This window comes from Pleurodeles waltl, chromosome 7 (genome assembly GCF_031143425.1).
Source record: "Pleurodeles waltl isolate 20211129_DDA chromosome 7, aPleWal1.hap1.20221129, whole genome shotgun sequence".
In the NCBI taxonomy this organism is placed as follows: domain Eukaryota; kingdom Metazoa; phylum Chordata; class Amphibia; order Caudata; family Salamandridae; genus Pleurodeles; species Pleurodeles waltl.
This window is the reverse complement of record NC_090446.1, coordinates 1,549,407,507-1,549,421,147: the sequence shown is the minus strand read 5'-3', so window position 1 is coordinate 1,549,421,147 and position 13,641 is coordinate 1,549,407,507.

Here is a 13,641-nt window from a genome sequence, read left to right as displayed (position 1 = left end):
ACCCGGCTGCGAGGTCCTGTGTGAAATGGGGGCTCCGGACGCCACCCCTCGGCTCCCTTTCCCAGGGTTGGTGTGCAGAGCGGCCTTTGCTGAGACAGCGCCCTGGGCGGAGGGAGAGTTGCCCCTTGCAGATGGCAGCGAATTAAAGGAGGCAGCGGGGGTCCCTTTTGTGTCCACTGGTCCGTACCTGGATGAGCAGATAGCTCCGCTGTCTCACGGGTGATGGTTTGTTGAAGTGTCAGCAGGGGTCAGAGGTGAAGGGAGGGCTAGGAAGGGGCTGGGGGGGTTAAACCATCGCCCAGGGTGTGATAACGAAGGAATAAAACACTTTAAACGGGAAATCAGACAGAAAGAGGCAGGGAAAGCACAAGGCTGGAGCAGGATGGGAAGGCGCCTCTGTTGGCACAACCTCGATGTGCACAGCTCCACGCCCCCCTCGGAGGACTGGCGCCCTGGGCCTGGGCACAGCTCGCCCATGCTACAGGCCGGCCCTGTTTGTATGTTACTAAGAGCCCCGCATCACCCCAGGGGCCCTCCTGGAGCCCCCAAACACTCTCCTGGGTATGAAGCAGGTGCATCTCTGGAGACAATGCCACACACCGCCCAAACATCACCCTATGGGCCCCTGGTGCTAGAGAGGGGAAACTTACTACTGTACACAAACCGCCTGAAGTTTGAACAATAGCAAATAACAGCAAACAAGCATTTGCAATGCAATAGATCTCGCATTTTCTTGAGTATTGGCTATTTACATTGTAAATTTAGAACTCAGCTTTTCTTGCCACATAAATTAATCAACCCTGCCTCATAATTTTGTCTTTTCCTGCCATGTTTTGGTGGTCTCTGGCAGCTACTGACAACAGAAATCACAAGCCCTTGAGGAGAGAGGAGATAACTGCACTGACTTGTGTTGTGTGGACTCTGAACAGAAATTGGAAAATAAGCCTGGAAAATATATTCTTTTTATGTTAACAGAATGAAAAGCCTTGCAAGTGTTCTTGAGCTTTTCAAAGCTCTGATGAAGTTAACATAGCAGAGCAGCCTGACAAGATGTAAGACCCCAATAAAGGAGATAAGCAATGCCCTGTGTGTGGCTGAGGGCTGGCAGGCAGGAGCCCTGGAGAGAGAGTCTCCAGACTCCAGGCTCTGAAAGTTTCACATCATTGCTTCTAGGTTTAGCTACATTCTATGAGAAAGGGCATATTGTGGCTTTCATGAGCAGTGAGCTAAACCTTTAGGCACCAGGGGATTCTTTTGTACAATAAGCTTATTTTAATGTTATATAAACACACACAAAAATTAGCTTACTTCAAGATTAAATCAACACGCGCATGCTGGGCTGTACTGTAAAAACATAATCTAGGGATGCTGGGCAGTGGTGAAATAACTTTAAATAAAAAACTGTAGCCTAGGCGCTACCTTTTATTAAAGATGTAATGGTTGAGCAAATGTTTCAGGAGCGAGAGGAGGACAGCATTGGAATAAATCCAAAACAAATGTCAGCGACATGGGAGGAGGTGGGAGGAACGGAATGCTGCAATTAAACGCAGGCAGCGACCAGCCTAAAACACTCACAGTAAAAAGGCAGCAACAAAGAAATAGCAAAAATAGTCCATCACAGCAACAGATAACAAAACCAAAGTGGAATAATACAGTAGTTGGTCACTGCTCTGAAACACAAAAAGGAGGGAGAAAAAGGCAGAAATTACCACTAGTCAGCAAGAATTTTTAAAGGACACTGTGATCAACAAATGAAATTGCCTTAAGCCATTAGAAGTATACCAAAAGTATACATGAGGTCGAACTCTTACCTTCAACCTAAAAAGATACAAAATGGGTTTTGGTGATTTAAAAAACAAGCAATTTACTGTTTGACGGACTTATTTTTAAGCAAAAAAAAAGGAGCCACCCCAGGATGTTGCCTAAACTCATTACCCATTCCTCCTGCAGCACAGGCCTGTTCGCTGTGATGTCATATCGTGACAGATCGCGCGCCTCTTTTGTTCACATCCTGATTTCCACTGCAGAAGCAGACCAGCCCCCTGCAATGCAGCCCCCACCCTTCCAGGACATACCCCACGCACCCCTTCAGTCCTGGGGTGACAAGGGGTGTCCTAGGCGGTCTGGGGACAGCCAATCAGATTCCGAGGAATGCTCCACGCCCTCTGCCCCCCTCCCCCTTGTGCCTTGGACCCGCCAGGTGTCTCTTTACACCCCTTCTGGGTTTCCCACCCTGCCAGCCCCACCCCCGCCCTCCTGCACTCAGACGCAGGTCTGGCGACGGTACTCATGCACCTGCAGGAGTAAAGAGAACTGAGAGGGAGGAGTAAGTCATCAAAGGACGGAAGGAAAAGGGGGAAAGAAGGGAGGAGAAGGAAAAAGACAGAGGAAGGACCCAGAGAAGGGGAAGAAAGGAGGGGGGCAGAGCAAGAGGGGCACTTACAAACCAATGAAAAGAAAGGAGAGTTTCCAGGATCCAGGAAGCAAACAAAGAAGCGGAGGGAGAAAGGGGAGGAGGGGAGGATGGGAGGGGTGAGAAGAAAAGAGCACGAGCGAGAAGGAGCGGGAAGAAGAAAGGAGAGAGGGAGGGGAGACATAAAGATATGATCAGAGGGGGCGAGTAACCCACAGAGAGAAGGAGTGAGCAACGCCTGTCCCAGAGAGTGTGTGACTGATGCACCATTGCAGCCTCCTCGTGTGCTGAACCCCCCAGGTCACCCCCCGTTGGCTAGAGCTGGGGCCTGGCTCGGACTCTGGCTCGGGGTCCCCTTGGGACCTCGAGCCCATAACGAGCCGAGCCTTGATGTGGCTTCTGCCTCCCCCGTACCTAAGATTTGTACCTATAGACAGGTGCCGACCCCGGAGCTGGGGCGCCAGGTTCGAGGGTCTCAGCGCCCCTCAACCTCCGGTGATTCGGGGTAAATGACTGACCCCCCAGAGCCTGCAAACAATGACTGCGTAAAGCGCCCCGACTTCGCGTTTAATAAATAGTGTCCAAGACGCCCCGAGGTCAGAAGGAAGCCTCACAACACGGGGTGAACAAGAGCCCGTTTACTGGCTGATCTGCAGAAAGTGAAAGCAGAACCCCTGGATTGCAATCCCGGCGTCCCGCGTAAACCCTCTGATCTTGGGCGGATACTTCATGACTCCGTGTGAACCCTGCGGGTCTGTGAGCTCAGACAGCACCTGTGCGTGTGATTGAACAGAAGGATGCTGCTGTGTGGTAATCTGGGGGTGCAGGGGCCCCTCTCTTGCCGCTCAGTTCCCTAAAGGTTCAGGTTCCATGAGCACCTGGTGCGGCGCTTCCAAGGGATGTAATCAGCCAACGCTTCCAACCCTCACAGAAATGGCGGGTTGGAGGTGTCTTATCATATTTTAGGTGACGTCTGTTGCATGGGTGACAGGGCAGGTGTGTCCGGGGCTCGGCTCGGCTCGGCTCGGGGGGCTCACCGGGCTCAGTGTGGTGGGTGGGATGAGAGCACTTGTCATGGATGCTTGACGCCCCCAGTCCGACCTAGGAAGCACCCACCCCCTGGGGTAGCACTGGGCAGCTGTGGGGGTGTCAGGGGCCCCAGCAGTGACCCGAGGCGCCCCCCACCCCCCAAGGCTCCACCCCCGGAGACCTCCCGGCCCTGACCGGCTCCGACTCCCGGCGTCGGCTCCACATCCTGTGATTCTGGACAAACCACCGCTCCATCCCCTGCACCTGGTAAAACATGTTCCTGCCTCTGTGGAATGTAATCTGTGGCCCCGAAGCCCCCGGGACCAGTCCGCCGTGTAACATTGTAAAATAAACTAGCGCTGCGATGGATAGCAGCGGCCGTAGCGCTACAGTCCCGGAGAGGCGGCTCCCACCAGCTGAACCGGTCCCGCAGGACCGGGGAGATGCGCTCACCCTGCATCCACCGAGGAGCCTGGGGCCTGCTGGTACCTGATGGAGCCTGTTCTCTGTGGGGCAGGAGGAGCTACAGGGCGGGCACGGCCCGGGCCTTGCTTCTAGGAAACAACCAGTACTGCACTGCGTGTACCCAGCGGCTGACACCCAGGGCACGTAAAAATAGCACTGTACTCCTGATGCGCAGGAGGGTTTCTAAGAATATTTCACACAATGCGCACTGAGGCTGGTGTAGGCGGAGAGCACCTGCCACCTGCACTGGTTGGTAACACCGAGCATGGCACATGGAAGGGTTCAATGCCTGCTGTGCACTCAGGGCAGGGAGCCAACAGGGCCTCCAGGGACAGGTGCAGGGCCTGGCAAGAGCACCAGAGAGGTCTGTGCCACACAGGGTCAGACACAACACGAGGGGCAAACACACCAGAGATCTGTACCACACAAGATCAGACCCACCCTGAGGGATCCGTGCACTGCCGGGGCAAACACACCAGAGATCTGTACCACATAATCCACCCTGAGGGATCTGGGCATTGCCAGGGCAAACACACCAGAGATCTGTACCACATAACCCACCCTGAGGGATCTGTACACTGTCAGGGCAAAACAGACCAGAGATCTGTACCACACACGATCAGACCTACCCTGACGGATCTGTGCACTGCCGGGGCAAACACACCAGAGATCTGCACCACACAAGATCAGACCCACCCTGAGGGATCTGTGCACTGCCAGGGCAAACACCAGAGATCTGTACTACACAGGGTCAGACACAACACGGGCAAACACACCAGACAGATCTGTACTACAAAGGGCCAGACCCACCGTGAGGGATCTGTACACTGCCAGGGCAAACAGCAGAGATCTGTACTACACAACCCACCCTGAGGGATCTGTGCACTGCCGGGGCAAACACACCAGAGATCTGTACTACACAAGATCAGACCCACCCTGAGGGATCTGTACACTGCCGGGGCAAACACACCAGAGATCTGTACTACCCAAGATCAGACCCACCCTGAGGGATCTGTGCTCTGCAGGGGCAAACACACCAGAGATCTGTACCACACAAGATCAGACCCACTGTAGGAAAGTACCATCTTGCCTGGCATGTTACCCCCATTTTTCACTGTATATATGTTGTTTTAGTTGTATGTGTCACTGGGACCCTGCCAGCCAGGGCCCCAGTGCTCATAAGTGTGCCCTGTATGTGTTACCTGTGTTATGACTAACTGTCTATTCAGAACCTCAGTGATTATGCTCTCTCATTTCTTTCCAAATTGTCACTAACAGACTAGTGACCAATTTCACCAATTTACATTGGCACACTGGAACACCCTTATAATTCCCTAGTATATGATACTGAGGTACTCAGGGTATTGGGGTTCCAGGAGATCCCGATGGGCTGCAGCATTTCTTTTGCCACCCATAGGGAGCTCTGACAATTCTTACACAGGTCTGCCACTGCAGCCTGAGTGAAATAACGTCCACCTTATTTCACAGCCATTTACCACTGCACTTAAGTAACTTATAAGTCACCTATATGTCTAACCTTTACCTGGTAAAGGTTAGGCGCTAAGTTACTTAGTGTGTGGGCACCCTGGCACTAGCCAAGGTGCCCCCACATGGTTTCAGGGCAAATTCCCCAGACTTTGTGAGTGCGGGGACACCATTACACGCATGCACTATACATAGGTCACTACCTATGTATAGCTTCACAATGGTAACTCCGAATATGGCCATGTAACATGTCTATGATCATGGAATTGCCCCCTCAATGCCATCCTGGCATTGTTGGCACAATCCCATGATCCCACGGGTCTCTAGCACAGACCCGGGTACTGCCAAACTGCTTTTCCCGGGGTTTCACTGCAGCTGCTGCTGCTGCCAACCCCTCAGACACGTTTCTGCCCTCCTGGGGTCCAGCCAGGCATGGTCCAGGAAGGCAGAAAAAAGGACTTCCTCAGAGAGAGGGTGTTACACCCTCTCCCTTTGGAAAAATGTGTTAAGGCAGGGGAGGAGTAGCCTCCCCCAGCCTCTGGAAATGCTTTCATGGGCACAGCTGGTGCCCATTTCTGCATAAGTCAGTCTACACCGGTTCAGGGACCCCTCAGCCCTGCTCTGGCGCGAAACTGGACAAAGCAAAGGGGAGTGACCACTCCCCTGACCTGCACCTCCCAGGGAAGGTGCCCAGAGCTCCTCCAGTGTGCTCCAGACCTCTGCCATCTTGGAAACAGAGGTGCTGCTGGCACACTGGACTGCTCTGAGTGGCCAGTGCCACCAGGTGACGTCAGAGACTCCTTCTGATAGGCTCCTTCAGGTGTTGCTAGCCTATCCTCTCTCCTAAGTAGCCAAACCCTCTTTTCTGGCTATTTAGGGTCTCTGCTTTGGGGAATTCCTTAGATAACGAATGCAAGAGCTCATCAGAATTCCTCTGCATCTCTCTCTTCAACTTCTGCCAAGGAATCGACTGCTGACCGCGCTGGAAGCTTGCAAAACTGCAACAAAGTAGCAAAGACGACTACTGCAACTCTGTAACGCTGATCCTGCCGCCTTCTCAACTGTTTTCCTGTTGGTACATGCTGTGGGGGTAATTAACAACAAATGGTAACTCATTGATTGAAATAAATGCACATTCAAGTAAGTATTCATCAAGGAAAGTTATGGGTGCTCAAACGCTGAACCACATTGTTGCCTTGATGTGTAAAGAAAGGTTCATGATGATGAACGCGTTCTAATAACAATGAAACAAACCAGTGGAGCACACCAATAAATCTAAATCTATACTTAATGGATAATATAATGTTACAATGAAGATGAGGATCATGACACGTTTAACTAAACAATTATTTTAGTCCTCTCCTTTTTTAGAATAGTGTGGAATATCGACAACACTGACCAAAAAGAAGAAACAAGACATAACACAAGAGTATTTCCAAAGATATATTCATATAAATAGAAATTATCGTACAAAAAACTATAAATCTTCATAAACAGATAAATATATACATCAAACATAAAAAAAAGAAAAAGAATGAAAGGCGATCAGCCGACACGTGTTTCGTCCTAAAAGGACTTCTTCAAGGCTTACGATAATTTCTATTTATATGAATATATCTTTGGAAATACTCTTGTGTTATGTCTTGTTTCTTCTTTTTGGTCAGTGTTGTCAATATTCCACACTATTCTAAAAAAGGAGAGGACTAAAATAATTGTTTAGTTAAACGTGTCATGATCCTCATCTTCATTGTAACATTATATTATCCATTAAGTATAGATTTAGATTTATTGGTGTGCTCCACTGGTTTGTTTCATGCTGTGGGGGTAGTCTGCCTCCTCTCTGCACTAGAAGCTGCGAAGAAATCTCCCGTAGGTCGACTGAATCTTCCCCCTGCAACCGCAGGCACCAAAGAACTGCATCACTGGTCCTCTGGGTCTCCTCTCAGCACAACGAGCGAGGTCCCTTGAACTCAGCAACTCTGTCCAAGTGACTCCCACAGTCCAGTGACTCTTCAGTCCAAGTTTGGTGGAGGTAAGTCCTTGCCTCCCCACGCTAGACTGCATTGCTGGGAACCACGTCTTTTGCAGCTACTCCGTCTCCTGTGCACTTTCCCAGGATTTCCTTTGTGCACAGCCAAGCCTGGGTCCACGGCACTCTAACCTGCATTGCACGACCTCCTGAGTTGTCCTCCGGCGTCGTGGGACTCTCTTATGCAACTTCGGGTGAGCACCGTTTCACTCCACTTTGTAGTGCCTGTTCTGGCACTTCTCCGGGAGCTGCTTGCTTCTGAGAGAGCTCCTTGTCTTGCTGGACGCCCCTTCTGTCCCCTCACGCAATTGGCAACATCCTGGTCCCTCCTGGGCCACAGCAGCATCCAAAAACCCTAGCTGCAAGCTTTGCAGCTAGCAAGGCTTGTTTGCAGTCTTTCTTCAGGAAAACACTTCTGCATGACTCTTCACGACGTGGAACATCCATCCTCCAAAGGGGAAGTTTCTAGCCCTTGTCGTTCTTGCAGAATCCTCAGCTTCTACTGTCCAGTAGCAGCTTCTTTGCACCCACAGCTGGCATTTCCTGGGCATCTGCCCACTCTCGACTTGATCGTGACTTTTGGACTTGGTCCCCTTGTTCCACAGGTACTCTCGTCTGGAAATCCATCGTTGTTGCATTGCTGGTGTTGGTCTTTCCTGCAGAATTCCCCTATCACGACTTCTGTGCTCTTTGGGGAACTTTAGTGCACTTTGCACTCACTTTTCAGGGTCTTGGGGTGGGCTATTTTTCTAACCCTCACTGTTTTCTTACAGTCCCAGAGACCCTCTACAAGGTCACATATGTTTGAGGTCCATTCGTGGTTCGCATTCCACTTCTAGAGAATATGGTTTGTGTTGCCCCTATCCCTATGTGCCCCCATTGCATCCTATTGTAACTGTACATGCTTTGCACTGTTTTCTATTGCTATACTGCATATTTTTGGTATTGTGTACATATATCTTGTGTATATTTGCTATCCTCATACTGAGGGTACTCACTGAGATACTTTGGCATATTGTCATAAAAATAAAGTACCTTTATTTTTAGTATATCTGTGTATTGTGTTTTCTTGTGATATTGTGCAAATGACACTAGTGGTACTGTAGGAGGTTCACTCGTCTCCTAGTTCAGCCTAAGCTGCTCTGCTAAGCTACCTTTTCTATCAGCCTAAGCTGCTAGACACCCCTATACACTAATAAGGGATACCTGGGCCTGGTGCAAGGTGTAAGTACCCCTTGGTACTCACTACAAGCCAGTCTAGCCTCCTACACCCACCCTGAGGGATCTGTGCACTGCCGGGGCAATCACACCAGATATCTGTACTACACAAGGTCTGACCCACCCTCCCTGAGGGATCTGTACACTGCCAGGGCAAACACACCAGAGATCTGTACCACACAAGATCAGACCTACCCTGACGGATCTGTGCACTGCCGGGGCTAACACACCAGAGATCTGTACCACACGAGAGCAGACCCACCCTGAGGGATCTGTGCACTGCCAGGGCAAACACCAGAGATCTGTACCACACAAAGGTCAGACCCACCTTGAGGGATCTGTACACTGCCGGGGCAATCACACCAGAGACCTGTACTACACAGATCAGACTCACCCTGAGGGATCTGTGCACTGCCAGGGCAAACACACTAGAGATCTGTACTACACAAGATCAGATCCACCCTGATGGATCTGTACACTGCGGTGGTAAACACCAGATATCTGTACTACACAAGATCAGACCCACCCTGAGAGATCTGTGCACTGCCAGGGCAAACACACTAGAGATCTGTACTACACAAGATCAGACCCACCCTGAGGGGTCTGTGCTCTGCGGGGGCAAACACCAGAGATCTGCACTACACAAGATCATACCCACCCTGAGGGATCTGTACACTGCCGGGGACAACACACCAGAGATCTGTACTACACAAGATCAGACACACCCTGGGGGATCTGTAGACTGCCGGGGCAAACACACCAGAGATCTGTACTACACAAGATCAGACCCACCCTGAGCGATCTGTGCACTGCCGGGGCAAACACCAGAGATCTGTACTACACAAGATCAGACCCACCCTGAGGGATGTGTACACTGCAGGGGCAAACACACCAGAGATCTGTACTACACAAGATCAGACCCACCCTGAGGGATCTGTGCACTGCTGGGGGAAATACACCAGAGATTTGTACTACACAAGATGAGACCCAACACGAGGGATCTGTACACTGCCAGGGCCGTCTCAGCACATGGACTCTGACAACATCAAACCCACTAGAGAGATCTGTACTACACAGGGTCAGACCCACCCTGAGGGATCTGTACCTGCCATGGCAAACACACCAGAGTTCTGTACAACACAAGATCATACCCACCCTGACGGATCTGTACACTGCTGGGGCAAACACCAGAGATCTGTACTACACAAGATCAGACCCACCCTGAGGGATCTGTGCTCTGCGGGGCAAACACCAGAGATCTGTACTACACAAGATCAGACCCACCCTGAGGGATCTGTAAACTGCCGGGGCAAACACACCAGAGATCTGTACTACACAAGATCAGACCCACAATGAGCGATCTGTGCACTGCTGGGGTAAATACACCAGAGATCTGTAGTACACAAGATCAGACCCACCCTGAGGGATCTGTAGACGACCGGGGCAAACGCACCAGAGATCTGTACTACACAGGATCAGAGCCACCCTGAGGGATCTGTGCACTGCCAGGGCAAGCACCAGAGATCTGTTCCACACAGGGTGACACCCAACCTCAGTGATCTGAGAACTGCCAGAGTAATCACACCACAGGGACTCTGACAACATCAAACCCACCAGACATCTGTCCCACATAGGGTCAGACCCAACACGAGGGATCTGTGCACTGCCGGGGCAAACAACAGAGATCTGTACTACACAAGATCAGACCAACCCTGAGGGATCTGTGCACTGCCGGGGCAAACACCAGAGATCTACACTACACAAGATCATACCCACCCTGAGGGAGCTGTGCTCTGCGGGTGCAAACACCAGAGATCTCTACTACACAAGATCAGACCCACCCTGAGGGATCTGTACACTGCCGGGGCAAACACACCAGAGATCTGTACTTCACAAGATCAGACCCACCCTGAGGGATCTGTGCACTGCTGGGGCAAACATCAGAGATCTGTACTACACAAGATCACACCCACCCTGAGGGATCTGTACACAGCCAGGGCAAACACACCAGAGATCTGTACCACAAAAGATCAGACCCACCCTGAGGGATCTGTGGACTGGCGGGGCAAACACACCAGACATCTGTACCACACAAGATCAGTTCCACCCTGAGGGATCTGTACACTGCCGGGGCAAACACACCAGAGATCTGTACCACACAAGATCAGACCCACCCTGAGGGATCTGTACACTGCCGGGGCAATAACACCAGAGATCTGTACTACACAGATCAGACCCACCCTGAGGGATCTGTGCACTGCTGGGGCAAACACCAGAGATTGGCACTACACAAGATCAGAACCACCCTGAGGGATCTGTACACTGCCTGGGCAAGCACACCAGAGATCTGTACCACACAAGGTCAGACCCACCCTAAGGGATCTGAGCACTGCCGGGGCAAACACCAGGTATCTGTACTACACAAGATCAGACCCACCCTGAGGGATCTGTACACTGCCAGTGCAAAAACACCAGAGATCTGTACTGCGTAAGATCAGACCCACCCTGAGGGATCTGTTCACTGCTGCGGCAAACACCAGAGATCTGTACTACACAAGATCAGACCCACCCTGAGGGATCTGTGCTCTGCGGGGCAAACACCAGAGATCTGTACTACACAAGATCAGACCCACCCTGAGGGATCTGTACACTGCCAGGGCAAACACACCAGAGATCTGTACTTCACAAGATCAGACCCACACTGAGCGATCTGTGCACTGCTGGGGTAAATACACCAGAGATCTGTAGTACACAAGATCAGACCCACCCTGAGGGATCTGTAGATGACCGGGGCAAACGCACCAGAGATCTGTACTACACAGGATCAGAGCCACCCTGAGGGATCTGTGCACTGCCAGGGCAAACACCAGAGATCTGTACTACACAAGATCAGACCCACCCTGAGGGATGTGTACACTGCAGGGGCAAACACACCAGAGATCTGCACTACACAAGATCAGACCCACCCTGAGGGATCTGTGCACTGCTGGGGCAAATACACCAGAGATCTGTACTACACAAGATGAGACCCAACACGAGGGATCTGTACACTGCCAGGGCAATCACACCAGAGATCTGTCCTACAGAAGATCAGACCCACCCTGAGGGATCTGTACACTGCCAGGGCTGTCTCACCACATGGACTCTGACAACATCAAACCCACTAGAGAGATCTGTACTACACAGGGTCAGACCCACCCTGAGGGATCTGTACCTGCCAGGGCAAACACACCAGAGTTCTGTACAACACAAGATCATACCCACCCTGACGGATCGGTACACTGCTGGGGCAAACACCAGAGATCTGTACTACACAAGATCAGACCCACCCTGAGGGATCTGTGCTCTGCGGGGCAAACACCAGAGATCTGTACTACACAAGATCAGACCCACCCTGAGGGATCTGTACACTGCCGGGGCAAACACACCAGAGATCTGTACTACACAAGATCAGACCCACACTGAGCGATCTGTGCACTGCTGGGGTAAATACACCAGAGATCTGTAGTACACAAGATCAGACCCACCCTGAGGGATCTGTAGACGACCGGGGCAAACGCACCAGAGATCTGTACTACACAGGATCAGAGCCACCCTGAGGGATCTGTGCACCGCCAGGGCAAGCACCAGAGATCTGTACTACACAAGATCAGACCCACCCTGAGCGATCTGTGCACTGCCGGGGCAAACACCAGAGATCTGTACTACACAAGATCAGACCCACCCTGAGGGATCTGTATACTGCAGGGGCAAACACACCAGAGATCTGTACTACACAAGATCAGACCCACCCTGAGGGATCTGTGCACTGCTGGGGCAAAAACACCAGAGATCTGTACTACACAAGATGAGACCCGACACGAGGGATCTGTACACTGCCAGGGCAATCACATCAGAGATCTGTACTACACAAGATCAGACCCACCCTGAGGGATCTGTGCACTGCCGGGGCAAACACCAGAGATCTACACTACACAAGATCATACCCACCCTGAGGGAGCTGTGCTCTGCGGGTGCAAACACCAGAGATCTGTACTACACAAGATCAGACTCACCCTGAGGGATCTGTACACTGCCGGGGCAAACACACCAGAGATCTGTACTTCACAAGATCAGACCCACCCTGAGGGATCTGTGCACCTCTGGGGCAAACATCAGAGATCTGTACTACACAAGATCACACCCACCCTGAGGGATCTGTACACTGCCAGGGCAAACACACCAGAGATCTGTACCACACAAGATCAGACCCACCCTGAGGGATCTGTACACTGCCAGGGCAAACACACCAGAGATCTGTACCACACAAGATCAGACCCACCCTGAGGGATCTGTACACTGCCGGGGCAATAACACCAGAGATCTGTACTACACAGATCAGACCCACCCTGAGGGATCTGTGCACTGCTGGGGCAAACACCAGAGATTGGCACTACACAAGATCAGAACCACCCTGAGGGATCTGTACACTGCCTGGGCAAGCACACCAGAGATCTGTACCACACAAGGTCAGACCCACCCTAAGGGATCTGAGCACTGCCGGGGCAAACACCAGGTATCTGTACTACACAAGATCAGACCCACCCTGAGGGATCTGTACACTGCCAGTGCAAAAACACCAGAGATCTGTACTGCGTAAGATCAGACCCACCCTGAGGGATCTGTTCACTGCTGCGGCAAACACCAGAGATCTGTACTACACAAGATCAGACCCACCCTGAGGGATCTGTGCTCTGCGGGGCAAACACCAGAGATCTGTACTACACAAGATCAGACCCACCCTGAGGGATCTGTACACTGCCGGGGCAAACACACCAGAGATCTGTACTACACAAGATCAGACCCACACTGAGTGATCTGTGCACTGCTGGGGTAAATACACCAGAGATCTGTAGTACACAAGATCAGACCCACCCTGAGGGATCTGTAGACGACCGGGGCAAACGCACCAGAGATCTGTACTACACAGGATCAGAGCCACCCTGAGGGATCTGTACACTGC